Genomic DNA, 15,820 nt, shown 5'->3' with positions numbered 1-15,820 from the left:
ATAATTTATGAAAAACCAGCATTTAGAGGAAGAGCTTGTCTAATAATGTAGAAGGTGAATTTTAAATATGTGTGTATGTATATTGTCATATTTAAAATAAAATATGTGGAAACAAAGAAAGAATGAAAGAAAGGGAGAGAGGGAAGAAAGGAGGGAGAGAGGGAGAGAGAGGAAGAAGGGAGGGAAGGAGGAAAGGAAAAGCTACTATACTACACTGTACATGCTATTTTTAGTATCTCAGAGAAGACAAATAGCAAAAATAAAAAGCATCTTCCAAACAAAAAGGAAAATGTACGAAAATATATATATATAAATTGGGTATCACTAATCCAGCAAATCTTGTACTCAGAAGGAAAGCACATTACCACCATCTGTCTCTCAACTCACATATTGGCTTTACAGTAGGAAGGTGTATCAGCTAGCGTTCCTACAGAACACAGATGGCACAATCAGAAGGAGTAATTTAAGAAGGATTAGTGAAGGGACTATCTACAAATGTATGGGTGGGATTAAGGGAAACCAACAACTATTGATGAAGCACCTCAGGACTGGCAACAGTGGAAGCTATTACTACCTCTAGGCCTAAAGGGGTAAGAGAAGGAGCAGTTACCAGAACTCAGGAGAGCCGTAGCTGTAGCTGTAGGAAAGGTCTGGGTGCTGGATGGGATCTGTGACTTGTATAAACCCAGCCACTGCCAAATCTCAGGCCCGCAGGGCAGAAATCAAACTCTCTTCCCCCTTACTGGTGCATCCAATCAACTGAACTCAAATGGAAGCCGGAAGAAACAGAGCTCAGTTGATCCTTTTCATAGAGGTCAGCCTGAGATAAGAAACAAAGCAGATAGCGCAAGAAAGAAGAATGTAAATTACTGTGGGCGGGTGGAAGGAACAACTTGAGAATATCCAGTTTCCGGACAGCAGAAACCTTTGTCATATATCTCTGTACACGCATCCCACCACCACTAACTCATCACCTCAAATCAGATATAATATTTTGCACATAGTTGGCCCGTGATAAATGCTTAATGAATAAAGAACACAATGGTATATATGTGCAGAGCAAAGATTAGAATAAATGGAAAAGATCAGAAAGTAGGAGAGAAGCAAAGAACATGTCATCTCAATCTCTTTAGATCTTCTTCCAGTTTTACAAATCTCTAAAGAATCCTAGGAGAAGAAAAAGTACTGGATAGACATAAGACAAGAAATACCTTGCAAATTTTTTCAAGACCCATTTGGCACATGCCTCCTACCCTAGTATCCCACACAGGGAGAAAGCGCTATCATGAGACTATTTTCTGAACTTATTTATTTCAACACCATTTCCTCATTTTATTTTACGCCAGTCCCCCTCTATCCTTGGAAGACCCTTTCTATTCCTGTCCATTCATCTTTGTTTAATATCCTCTTCATGTCAAGAAATTTTCCCCTTATTTTTTCTTCCTCTACATTAATGCACAATCAGTAGTGCACAATAAATCATTATGTATATATTTGCAGAACCATGAGCCAATTAAACCTCTTTTCTTTATAAATTACCAAGTGTCAGGTATGTCTTTATACCAGTGTGAGAATGGACTAGTACATCTCAGTGTCTCACAGATCAAAGATGCTGCCATGGGCTCATGAAGTGGTGTCACCCAGACACAGGAGCCAGCCTGCTGCTCTCGCTGAACAGGGATGCGTTAATACAACATCAATAAGAATAATGACTGCAATGGATTAGAAGACTTGGGGTACATCAAAAGCTATGAAACAGAATCAGAAATGAACATGTGGCCATCATTACTTACCTTGCAGAAATAAAAGGATTATAAGACAATACTTTGAGCATTTGTATGCTAACAAATTCAGAAGCTTAGATGAAACAAATTCCTAGTAAAACACAAACTACAATAACTGACACAAGAAGAAATAGAACATTTGAACAGACGTATAACAAGGAAAGAGACTGAATTCTAATCAGAACCTCCCATCAAAGAAGACTAGAGGACAAGGTGGCTTCACTGGTAAAGAGCACAAACATTTAAACAAACATCCTAAATTTTTTGCTTTGTAATGGTCTTCTAGTTTTTTAGGTATGTATACCCTGAAATAGTACCCTGAAGGAGAAGAAGAAAGGAATCTAACAAATTCAAAATATACTACATGATGAAGTTTTATAAATAACATCTCCATATTCTTCACAATTATACAGCAATATAGATATTGTTAATCTCTGCTTATAGATGAAGAAACTGAAGCTAGATAGCCAATTTTCACAATGTTACACAGTAGAGCCGAGATTTTGTTTACTGTATTCTTGAGGGGAAAAGCACACATCTTATAAATTCCCACCTTCTATCTCTCAGTCCCCATCTTTCATCGTTTGTGGTAGATTATTGGCCTCAATTCTTCATAGCCTCCCCTCTTATCTGTGGCCTTTGTCATGTGACTTCATTGTTTCTCCCATTGAAGAATGAGAGTATATCCTCCTCTTTCGCCTTGGGATCAGTCCTTTGACTTTACCAATGAAATATTAGCAACATAACATAACTAAAAGCTTGGAAAATGCTTGCAACAATTGGGCTTGCTCTCTTGCTCCTCTGTCATTGCCATGAAAACATACCCAACTTGGCCCATTGATCCCGAAAGGAAAATGAAAGACATGAAGGACAAAGCCAAATCACCCCAGCCAAGCCCAGCCTAGATCAGCTGAGAGCACATGAGAGAGCCTAGATGACATCAACAGTCACCCAGCTGAGCCCAGCTGAGATCAGCCAATCCTTAACTGACCTGCAGATCTAAATAATGCCTGTATAAAAAATGGCAGCAACAAAAACTCTGATTTCAAAGTGCCTCCACTATACCATATTATTCCTATGCCTGATACTAACTACCCTATGATCTCAGAAACGTTGATCTGTTTGAACATCAATTCTCCATTGTAAAAGAAGAGACTGAATTTCTCCTACAATGGTCTCCAAATTCTAATATTCTATAATCTTTATTTTTATTTTATTTACAGAGAGGATTATGTCATTCCATTATTTGTTTCCTCTTTCTCTTTCTTCTCTCCAGATGATAATGCAATGGTATACAACAGAATCTCATAAACTATTTGTTCATTAGTTTACTCATTTAACAAACTTACAATATGTTAGGCATAAGAACAACTGTATGTTGGGCATAAGACAATGCCCTATCATCAGAAACTTGTAATTAAGTTTAAAAAAAAGTTAATTATGACAAATAAATAAAATAAAAACTCTCCCGAATTTTTTTTAAAGCTAAGTTATTGCTTTTACTGACAGATAGATAATTATGATGTATCCGGGTTATATTTTTTTGGAAAGTATATCTTTTGTCTTATAGTAAAGAGGACCCAGTGAACAAATCATCATCTTTCCATTGATTATTAGTTTTCCTCCTTGAAAGAACTGTCTGTGTCAGCCTGTCATCCAGGAGTTCCATCCCACCTGCTCGGCAGTGGGGCAAGTGATGCATGAGTCATATGAACACACCTATGATGATTGTGTCCACCCCACTCCCCCAAAAAAACCCATATTGGAGTTCTACCCCAAGTACCTCAAAAGTAACATTATTTTAAGGTATAGTCTTTACAGAGCTGATTAAATTAAAATGGGACCTGGAAGGTGGGCCCTAATCCAATATGACTGTGTCCTCATAAAAGGGAAAATTTGGACAGAGACAGACATGTACCCAGGGATGACTATGTGACGAGACGGGGGAGATGAGGGCCATCTACAAGTCAAGAAGAGAGGCCTGGAACAACTCGTACCCCCGCAGCCCTCAAAAGGAACCCACCTGCTGACACTTTGCTTTCAAGCTTCTAGTCTCCAAAACCGAGACAATAAATGTGTCTTTTTAAGCCACTCAATTTGTGGTATTTTCTTAAGGCAGCCCTAGTGAACTAATACAGGTGTCCTTGTGTATATTTATGATAGCTAACTTCACTCTAGCCACAGGAGACCCAGTTAATATAAAGGAATTAGTTGTACATTTGAAAACTGCATTTGCCTATAAACAAACTCACCATCTATATAATTAGAGAAGTGCATCTGTTTCTATGACACTGCAATTTCGATGGTACTTGAGCAATGACAAAAATATGACTGTGGTTTTATGATTGACATTTCTCAAAGGAAAGGGATAGATGTCTACTTAATAAACTACTTTTGAGGAATAAGAATTTTCAGATCACCTTAGAATAATTCCAAACTTACAAGGAATCAAAACCATAAAATCACTTTGGAATTTCTTTTCATAACTGTGTATTCATTCAATTTGTAATTCTGGAACTGTGGCATATGTGCTGAGGAAGTGAATTTGTTAATATGAAAATAGGAGTTTCTGTTCTTAGTTATAGGAATTTATTTAAATTCAAACATTGGCAAAGCTTTTGTTTTGAAGAGCTTTACCAAAGCAAATCTATCAGTTCTGAAGTCTGATTTCTATATGCTAATTTCAAATGAAGAACATACTGGGAAATGCTTTTCTCACAACCTTATGACTCAATAAATGACTGTAAGAAAGCAGATATTCACATGCTGTCTCATAATATCCCATCATTTCCAGATGGCTTTAATATTTGAGCTCCCCCATATGTCCTAGCTTAAAAATGTCTTCTCCCAAACCTTGCTCCTCCCACTATCTTGTATATTTCTACTAATGGTAGCACTATTCTTTCAGTGGCGTGAGAACTTAGTTATCCAAGATACCCTTCCCTTCCCCTATATTCAGTTAATTACCAAATATTGTAGATTCTATATTTGTACTTTGTTTGCCATACCACCAACTCATTTCAATTTTACTTGCCCATTCTATTAAAGCAGCCTGTTGAATGTATCCCATCTCCCAAATTTGTCTTATTAAGCCAGCCACTTAGTTTAATGTTCTTTTAGCACAATGTCATTTAAGTTACTCTGTACTCAAAATTCTTGAAAGGTTCTCAATTTCTTATCGATATTATTCAACATTAGGTAATTTTTTATAATTTATATCCTACTTATTCTCATTTATCTCCTCCTCCTATTTATAATTTTTCTATGTTTCTCATTTTTCCCTTTTTCTATGCTTTTATTTATAACTTTCTCTTTTTTAAAATTTTTTATTTCCATAGGTTTTGGGGAAACAGGTGGTATTTGGTTACATGACTAAGTTCTTCAGTGGTAATTTGTGAGATTCTGGTATACCCATCACCCTAGCAGTATACATTGAACCTAATTTGTAGTCTTTTATCCTCATCCCTTTCCCAGCCTTTCCCCCGAGTCCCCAAAGTCCATTATGTCATTCTTATGCCTTTGAATCTTCATAGCTTAACTCCCTATGAATAAGAACATACAATGTTTGGTTTTTCATTCCTGAGTTACTTCACTTAGAGTAATAGCCTCCAGTTACATTCACGTTGCTGTGAATGCTATTAATTTGTTCCTTTTTCGGGGCTGAGTATTATTCCATCATACATATACCACAATTTCTTTATCCACTAGTTGACTGATGGGCATTTGGCCTGGTTCCATATTTCTGCAATTCTGAACTGTGCTGCTATAAACAGGCATGTGCAAATATCTTTTTCATATAATGACTTCTTTTCCTCTGGGTAAATATTCAGTAGTGGGATTGCTGGATCAAATGGTAGTTCTACTTTTAGTTCTTGAAGGAATCTCCACGCTGTTTTTCATAGTGGCTGCACTACTTTATATTCCCACCAGCAGTGTAGAAGTGTTCCCTTTTTACCACATCCACACCAACATCTATGATTTTTGTTATTTTTTTATCATGGCTATTCTTGCAGGAGTAAGATGGTATTGCATTGTGGTTTTTATTTGCATTTCCCTGTTAATTAGTGCTGTTGAGCATTTTTTCATATGTTTGTTGGCCATTTGTATATTTTGAGAATTGTCTATTCATTTCCTTAGTCTACTTGTTGATGAGACTGTTTTTTTCTTGCTAATTTGTTTGAGTTCCTTGTAGATTCTGGATATTAGTCCTTTGTTGGATGTATAAATTGTGAAGATTTTCTCCCACTCTGTGGGTTGTCTGTTTACTCTGCTGACTGTTCCTTTTGCTGTGCAGAAGCTCTTTAGTTTAATTAAGTCCCACCTACTTATCTTTGTTTTTGTTGCATTTGCTTTGGGTTCCTGGTCATAAAGTCTTTGTCTAAGCCAATGTCTAGAAGGGTTTTTCTGATGTTATCGTCTAGAATTTTTATATTTTCAGGTCTTAGATTTAAGTCCCAGATCCATCTCAAGTTGATTTTTGTATAAAATGAGAGATGAGAATCCAGTCTCTTTCTCCTACATGTGACTTGCCAATTATCCCAGCACCATTTGTTGAATAGGGTGTCCTTTCCCCACTTTATGTCATTTGCTTTGTCAAAAATCAGTTGGCTGTAAGTATGCGACTTTACTTCTGGGTTCTCTATTCTATTCCATTGGTTTATGTGCCTATTTTTATACAAATACTGTGTTGTTTTGGTGACTATGGCCTTATAGTATAGTTTGAAGTCAGGTAATGTGATGTCTCCAGATTTGTTCTTTTCAGTTAGTCTTGCTTTGGCTATGTGGGCTCCTGTTTAGTTCCATATGAATTTTAGGATTTTTTTTCTCATTCTGTGAAGAATGGTGGCAATTTGATGGAAATTGTATTGAATTTGTAGATTGCTTTTGGTAGTACGGTCATTTTCACAATATCGATTCTACCCATCCAGGAGCATGGAATGTGTTTCCATTTGTTTGTGCCGTCTATGATTTCTTTCAGCAGTGTTTTGTAGTTTTTCTTGTAGAGGTCTTTCACCTCCTTGGTTAAGTATATTCCTTGAACAGACCAATAACAAGCAGTAAGAATGAAATGGTAATTTAAAAAATGACCAACAAAAGAAAGTCCAGGAGCAGATGTATTCACAGCTGAATTCTATCAGACATTCAAAGAGAATTTGTACCAGTCCTACTGACACTATTCTACAAGATAGAGAAAGAGGGAATCCTCTCTAAGTCATTCTATGAAGCCAGTATCACTCTAATATCAAAACCAGGAAAGGACATAACAAAAAAACAAAACTACAGACCAATATCCCTGATGAACATAGATGTAAAAATCCTTAACAAAATACTAAGCTAACTGAATCCAACAGCATATCAAAAAGATAATCCACCATGATCAACTGGGTTTCATACTAGGGTTGCAGGGATGGTTTAACACACACAAGTCAATAAATGTGATACATCACATAAACAGAATTAAAAGCAAAAATCACATGACCATCTAGTTGCAGAAAAATCATTTGACAAAATCTAGCATTGCTTTATGATTAAAACCCTCAGCAAAATAAGCATAAAAGAGACATACCTCAATGTAATAAAAGCTATCTATTACAAACCCAGAGCTAACATAATACTGAACAGGGAAAAGTTTAAAGTATTCCCTCTGAGAACTGAAACAGGGCAAGGATGCCCACTCTCACCCCATCTATTCAACATAGTACTGGAAATCCTAGCTAGAGCAATCAGACAAGAGAAATAAATAAAGGGCATCCAAATCAGTAAAGAGGAAGTCAAACTCTCACTGTTTGCTGATATGATCATATACCTAGAAAACCCTAAAGATTCCTCTGAAAACTCCTAGAACTGATAATGAATTCAGAAAAGTTTCGGGATACAAAATTAATGTACACAAATCAGCAGTGCTGCGATACATTAACAGCGACCGAGCTGAGAATCAATCAAGAACTCAACCCCTTTTACAAAAGCTTCTCTCTCTCTCTCTCTCTCTCTATATATATATATGCTCTCTCTATATATATACATATATAGGCTATATATACATACACACATACACACACACACACACACACACACATATATATATAGCCTTTACCTCCTATCTCTGCCATTCTACCAATTCTGCAAGGCCCATTTCAGAGATAACCTCTTCTTTTTCTGAAATCTGTATAACCACACAATCCCTTACTCTAAACCCTTGGGTACAATGTATTTCTAAATTCAGAATCTTTTAGAATTTATATGCACATTTCATTTATTACATAACATCCCCAGTGGAGCCTGATAAGTCTCCTGGAGTCAAATATATTAAATTTTCTGCAATGAAACTTATAAAGTCACACTAAAGGAGGTATATAAATGCTATAAATAGCTTCATGTCAGTTCAAGTCAGAATTTGTAATCAAACGAGTTTACCACAAACTGTTTTTTAAAAACTGTTGTTTTTTAAAAAAACAAAACTTAGTTTTCAGAGCTTTATGGATTTTAGAATTGTGAATAAAAGTTTATAAGCTTGTGGCATTTTCATCATACTTAAAATGCTTAGGATTTGCTAATTTCTACTTAGTTGATATTTATTTAAACCCACCATATAAGAAGAAATTATTACTAACCAGGTACTAGATTAAAGATTTTACACACATAAATCAATAAAGAACCCACCAGGAAAACAGAATCCACTTCTGGAATTTACAACAGAAATTAATTCAAGGAATTAGTCACACAAGTGACTGGAAGAACTGAGAGCCAACATAGAAGAGTGAAGCAAGCCAGAGAACAGCAAGAAACCACTACCACCCTTATGATACATAGACACACAGACTAATAGAACAAAATAGAGAACCCAGAAACAAATCCACACACCTACCATGAACTCACTTTTCAAAAAAGTGCCAAGAACAACCACTGGGGAAAAAATGGTCTCTTCAATAAATGGTGCTGGGAAAACTGGCTATCCATATGAAGAAGAATGAAACTAAACCCCTCTCTCTCACCATATACAAAAATAAAATCAAAATAGATTTAACACTTAAATCTAAGACCTCAAACTATGAAAATACTACAAGAAAACATTTGGAAAACCCTCCAAGACATTGGTCTCAGCAAAAATTTCTTGAGTAGTACTCTGTAAGTACAGGCGACCAAAGCAAAAGTGGACAAATGGGATCACCTCGAGTTTAAAAGCTTCTGCACAGCAAAGGAAACAATCAGCAAAGTGAAGAGACAACCCATAGAATGGGAGAAAATATTTTCAAACCACCCATCTGACAAGGGATTAAAAACCAGAATATACAAGGATCTCAAACAAACTCTATGGGGAAAAAAAAATCTAATAAACTGATTAAAAATGGGCAAAAGATTTGAATAGACAGTTCTCAAAAGAAGACATACAAATGGCAAGCAGATATATGAAAAGGTGTTCAATATTATTGATCATCAGAGGAATACAAATCAAAACTACAATGAGATATCACCTCAACTCAATTAAATGGTTTATATCCATAAAACAGGCAATAACAAATGCTGGCGAGGATGTGGAGGAAAGGGAACCCTCACACACTGTTGGTGGGAATATAAATCAGTACAACCTCTATGGAGAACAGTTTGGAGGTTCCTCAAAAAACTAAAAATTGAGCTACCATATGATCCAGCAATTCCACTGCTGTGTATATACCCCAAAGAAAGGAAATCAGTATATGGAAGAGATATTTGCACTCCCATAATTTTTGCAGCACTCTTCACAATAGACAAGATTTGGATGCAATCTAAGTGTCTCTATTAGTCCATTTTCATGCTGCTGATAAAGACATACCCAAGACTGGGCAATTTACAAAAAAAGAGGTTTATTGGACTCAACAGTTCCATGTGCCTGGGGAGGCCTTACAATCATGGAGGAAGGCAAGGAGGAGCAAGGGTCATCTTACATAGATGGCAGCAGGCAAAGAGGGAATTCGTGCAGGAATTCTTTATAAAATGATCAGATCTCATGAGACTTGTTCACTATCACTAGAACAGCATTGGAAAGACTTCTCCCCATGACTGAATTATCTCCCACCGAGTCCCTTCCACAACACATAGGAATTCAAGATGAGATTTGTATGGGGGATGCAGCCAAACCATATCAGTGTCCATCAACAGATGAATGGTGTATTAGTCAGGGTTCTCTAGAGGTACAGAACTAATAGGATAGATGTATATATAAAGGGGAGTTTATTAAGGAGTATTGACTCACATGACCACGAGGTGAGGTCCCACAATAGGCTGTCTGTAAGCTGAGAAGCAAGGAAGCCAGTCTGAGTCCCAAAGCTGAAGAACTTGGAGTCCGATGTTCAAGGGCAGGAAGCATTCAGCACGGAAGAAAGATGTAGACCAGAAGACTAAACCATTCTAGTCTTTTCATGTTCTTCTGCCTGCTTCTATTCTGGCCATACTGGCAGCTGATTAGATAGTGCCCACCCAGATTGAGGATAGGGTCTACCTCTCCCAGTCCACTGACTCAAATGTTAATCTCCTTTGGCAACGCCTTCACAGGCACACCCAGGAAAAATATTTTGCATCCTTCAATCCAATCAAGTTGACACTCAATATTAGCCATCACAAGTAGATAAAGAAAATATGGTACATATACATAATGGAGTACTATTCAGACATGAAAATGAATGAGATCCAGACATTTGCCACAACATGGATGTAACTAGAGGTCATTATGCTAAGTGAAATAAGCCAGGCACCGAAAGACAAACATCACACGTTCTCACTTATCTGTGGTATCTAAAAATCAACACAATGAACTCATGGAGATAGAGAGTAGAAGGATGGTTACTAAAGGCTGAGAAGACAAGTGGAAAGGGTGGGAAGTAGGGATGATTAATCGGTACAAAAAAAATAGAAAGAATAAATAACACCTAATATGTGATAGCACAACAGGGTGACTATAGTCAACAATAATTTAATTGTACATTTAAAAATAACTAAGACTATAATTAGATTATTTGTAACACAAAGGATAAATGTTTGAGGGGATGGATACCCCATATTACTTGATGTGATTATTATGCACGGCATGCCTGTATCAAAAAAATCTCATGTACCCCATCTCATGCAATACATAACATATATACCTACTATGGAACCACAAAAATTAAAAATTAAGAAAGATTAACTCAAAGTTGATAATAGACCTGATTACAAAATGGAAAACCATAAAACCCCTAGAATATAACATAGGAGAAAACCCAGATAGCCTTGAATAGGGTGATGACTTTTTTAGATACAACATCAAAGGCATGATCCATGCAAGAAAGAATTGATAAGCTGTACTTCATTAAAATTTAAAACGTCTACTCTGTGAAAGACAAGGTCAAGAGAATGAGACGACAAACCACAGACTGAGAGGAAATCATTGCAAAAGACATATCTGATAAATAATTGTTATCCAAAATATACAAAGAACTCTTAAAACTCAACAAGAAAACAAACAACTCAATTATAAATGGGCCAAAGACCTTAAGGAACTCCTCATCAAAGAAGATATACAGATGAAAATTAAGCATATGAAAAGATGCTCCACATCCTACATCATCAGGAAAATGCCAATTAAAGCAATAATGTGATACCACTACATATTCATTAAAATGGTCAAAATCCAGAACACTAACAATATCAAATGCTGGCAAGGATGTGTAGCAACAGGAACTTTCATTCACTGGTGGTGGGAATGCAAAATGGTACAGCCATTTGCAAAACAGTTTGGCAGTTTCTTACAAACAAAACATATTCTTACCATACGATCCAGCAATCACACTCCTTAGCACTTAACTATAGGAGTTGAAAACTTCTGTCCACACAAAAACCTGTACACAGATGTTTATAGTAGCTTTATTTTTGCCAAAACTTGGAAGCAATTAAGATGTCCTTCAGTAGGTGAATGAATTAATATGGTATATCCAGACAATGGAATATAATTCAACATTGTTAAAAGGTAAACTGAAGCACATTTAAATTTTTTTTTATTTATTTGAGCAAACAATGATTCATGAATTGCTCAGTTCCAAACTAGAAGTAGTTTGGCGGTTCAAAGAGGGAGTGCAAAGGGGAGGTTTTATAGGACGAACCTGGAAGTAAAGCAAATAAAATATTTGATTATGCAGCTGCCTTATTTGGTATAGGCTCCTGGAAAGTCCCTAGTTACACAACTATAACAGTTGGTGGTTTCTGATTAATTGAGCTTAAGTTTTCTTTTTCTTTAATATGGGCATTTACAAGAAATAGTCCAAGTTAAGTTTTGGTTTTTCTTATTTGTTTGTTTGTTTGTTTTTTGTGGTTTTTTTGTTTGTTTGTTTTTTCCTTTTTAATGGAGTCTTGCTCTGTTGCCCAGGCTGGAGTGCAGTGGCATGATCTCAGCTCACTGCAACCTCCACCTCCTGAGTTCAACTGATTCTCCTGCCCCAGTCTCCTGAGTAGTTGGGACTACTGACATGAGCCACCATGCCTGGCTAATTTTTGTATTTTTAGTAGAAACCGTATTTTGCCACATTGGCCAGGCTGGTCTTGAACTGCTGACCTCAAGTGATCCACCCACCTCAGCCTCCTAAAGTGCTGGGATTACAGGAGTGAGCCACTGTGCCCAGCTTCAAGTTAAGTTTTGATTATGTTTGCAAATCAAATAAGGCTAAAGTCGCATATGACACTTAACTATCTTTGTCCACTTACAGATTTTTCAGGTACAGTCTCTATTTTATTTTAGTTTAACAGCATTAAGAAAAAATGAAAAGATATGGAGGAAATTTAAATGCATATTACTAAGTGAAAAAAGCCAATCTGAAATGACTACATATGTATGATTCCAACTACGTGACATTCTGGGAAAGGCTAAACTATGTAGACAATAAAAAATATCTATGGTTGCCAGGATTTGGAGGGTTATAGAGGAGGGATGTATAGGCAGAGCACAGAGGATTTTTAGGGCAGTGACATTTATATGATTTATATGATACTACAATGGTGAAAATATGTCATTATATATTTGTACAAACCCATAGAGTGTATAACACCAAGAGTGAACTCTAATGTAAATTATGGACTTGGGGTGATTATGATGTGTCAATGTAGATTCATCAGTTTTAACAAATGTGCCACTCTGGTGGAAGATGTTGATAATGAGAGAAGCTATACACATGTGAAGACAGAGAAGGTATAGATTAAATGTGTCTCCCCCAAATTCTTATGTTGAAAACTTAATCCCCAATGCAATGGTCTCAGGAGGTGGAGCCTTTGAGGGGGTAATTAGGTGATGAGGCTGGAACCCTCATGAATGGGATTAATGCCCTTATAAAAGAGACCCCGGAGAACTCCCTTGCTCCTTCTGCCATCTGAGGATATAATGAAAAGATGGCTGTCTATGAACCAGAAAATGTGCCCTCATCAGGCACCAAATTTGCTGGGGTGTTACTCTTGAACTTCCCAACTTCCAGAATAAGAAATAAATTTCCATTGTTGATAAGGCCATACTATAGGACTTTGCTATAGCTGTCCGAAAGGATTAGTACAGGAAATATATGGGAAATCTCTGTACCTTTCTCTCAATTTTGCTGTGACACTAAAATTGCTATTTAAAAAATAAAGTACTTATTTCATTTAAAAAATTGATGACACATCCGGGTGTGGTTGCTCATGCCTGTAATCCCAGCACTTTGGGAGGCTGAGGCAGGTGGACCACCTGAGGTTAGGAATTCAACACCAGCCTGGCCAACATGGTGAAACCCTGTCTCTACTAAAAATACAAAAATTAGCCAGGCATAGTGGTGCACACCTGTAATCCTAGCTGAGGCTGAGGCAGGAGAATCTCTTGAATCTGGGAGGCGGAGGCTGCAGTGAGTCGAGATTGTGCCACCGCACTCCAGCCTGGGTGACAGAGTGAGACTCTGTCTCAAAAAAAAAATAATAAATAATAAATTAATAAAATTTTTAAATGATAACAAAGGTTGGATTTTTGCAACAGGTGATTAGATTACCCATCCTCAAATTCTAGGACTACTCAAAGGTCATTGGTGACTATAAATTGCCTTACATCCATAAACTGTTTTACTCTTGAGTTCCTACAGCACTCTGGGATGAGTGTCCTCTAGTTCCAAGTTATTGTTTGCATCTGTTTTGTCATTAGGTTTATAACATACCATGATTCTGTCACTATTAATTCTAGTACCTCTGACCTTTCAGCTTTGAGCTGAAATTTGGGAGGGATGATCTTCTCACCAAATTCCTTAGCAAAGAATGAAACATAAAACTGATTGAGCCTCTGCTTTCTCTTCTCATGCCTCAAGACCTCTTTCAACTAATCGAACAGTGCTACTTTGGCTTGGGCTCCAACAGAACTGAGAAGTAAGAGAATCTGTTTTCTCTGCTCTTCACTATGAAACTCCCAACCACCAAGAGCTACTACTTTATCACACCCCACTTTTCAGTTCTCCTCTCCGACACGGAGCCTAACATGCTCAGGTGACCCCATTCCTTCTTGCCCTAGGAGAAACCAGTCTAATTTCACAAATTCTCACTGATAGTGCCAGATGACTCTAACATGGAATGTACTGTTCTCAATTGAGTAAAAAGAGGCCCCAGATCTATCGTAACTTAAGTTTGGGGGGCAGTTATTTGACTTCTCTGACCTTAATTTCCTTGTCCAAAAACAATAATGGTAAAAATAAATACCATACACAGTTGTAAAGAGAATCAACTGATAATACCTGTAAAGTGAACTGCACAGCACAGACAAGTGAATAATTAGATACTATTGTTAGATTCTACAAGGCGCAGAAGTCAATGCTGCTTTTGATTCACAGTAATTTTTAAATGTCTTCTAAGTTAGAGAGCTGTTCACATTCACAGTGACATTAGTTGACTAGTCTATTAGTGACTAGTGACTCTTCAGTAACTAGTTGACTCTTTCCTTGCCTCTCACCACCATCATTCCCTCTGTTCTAGAGTATTTACAACCCACAAGGAGTCTATCTAAAGGAGACAGCTAATATCTAAAGGTACAATTCTATGCTCCAAAACAACAATACTAATTCAAGTATGAATAATATGACCCTATTCCCACAGATCTTTTTTTAAATAGAATTCTGCTTTTAATGTCTCCAGATAAACTGATTTTTATTTTATTTTATTTTAGTTATTTTGGAGAGAGCTTACATTTTAATAGGGGAAGTAGACCATGAGCTTGTAAATATGTAAATAAGCAAAATAATTTCAGAATGTTTTAAGTGCTAAGAAAGAAAGAAGCAGGTAATGGAGTAAAAAGTAACTTGAAATTACTTTAGATTATGTATTTAGAGCATACCTCTTTGAGTTGTGACTCTGTGGTTAACCATGGGATACTTTAGGCTCATCTTGTCTTTTCTAGTTTCTATCAAATCTTAGTTTGCCTCTTAGTCTCTGCTTCCTATCCTAAATCTTATTATTCCTTTGAAGTTAGAGTTGCTTTTTGTATACATTGGATTAACTATGTAGGATGACTTATTCAATTAGAAACTCATCCTAAATTCCTAGCTCTAGGCATTTGGCCAAATTTCCTCCTAGGAAAATTTTTGACTGGGGAAATTCATCCATAAACTGACATTTTAGACTTTAGAGAAATCTTAGAAAGGTTTTTATTTTCACCTACCCTTTCTCACAAGGATTTCAAAATTAATTTTATTGTGATTCCTATTATCTATCATTTCTTCCATGAATGAATTGCCAAAATCAAATAATATTATTTTGTCCTTTTTGCACTGTAATTTTTTAAAAATATAAATACCAGCATAATTTTTCAGAAATTGCTTTTAAAAGTAAAAATAAAAAGCATCTATTTCTACTTGTTTTCTATGCCTTTCTTTTTCTAGACTTACAGTAGAGTATAGACATGAGCTTCAGAGAATCTGCACATTTCCATCAATTATATAAAATAGTTATGGGTGCATGCATCTTCCTAGGGAAAGGGCTCTTGATCTTCATTCATGATCCATGACTCACCAAAGGTGAACAATAACTATAAGGCC

The sequence above is a fragment of the Theropithecus gelada genome, chromosome 11, assembly GCF_003255815.1.
Source record: "Theropithecus gelada isolate Dixy chromosome 11, Tgel_1.0, whole genome shotgun sequence".
Classification (NCBI taxonomy): domain Eukaryota; kingdom Metazoa; phylum Chordata; class Mammalia; order Primates; family Cercopithecidae; genus Theropithecus; species Theropithecus gelada.
Note: the sequence above shows the minus strand (reverse complement) of the source record.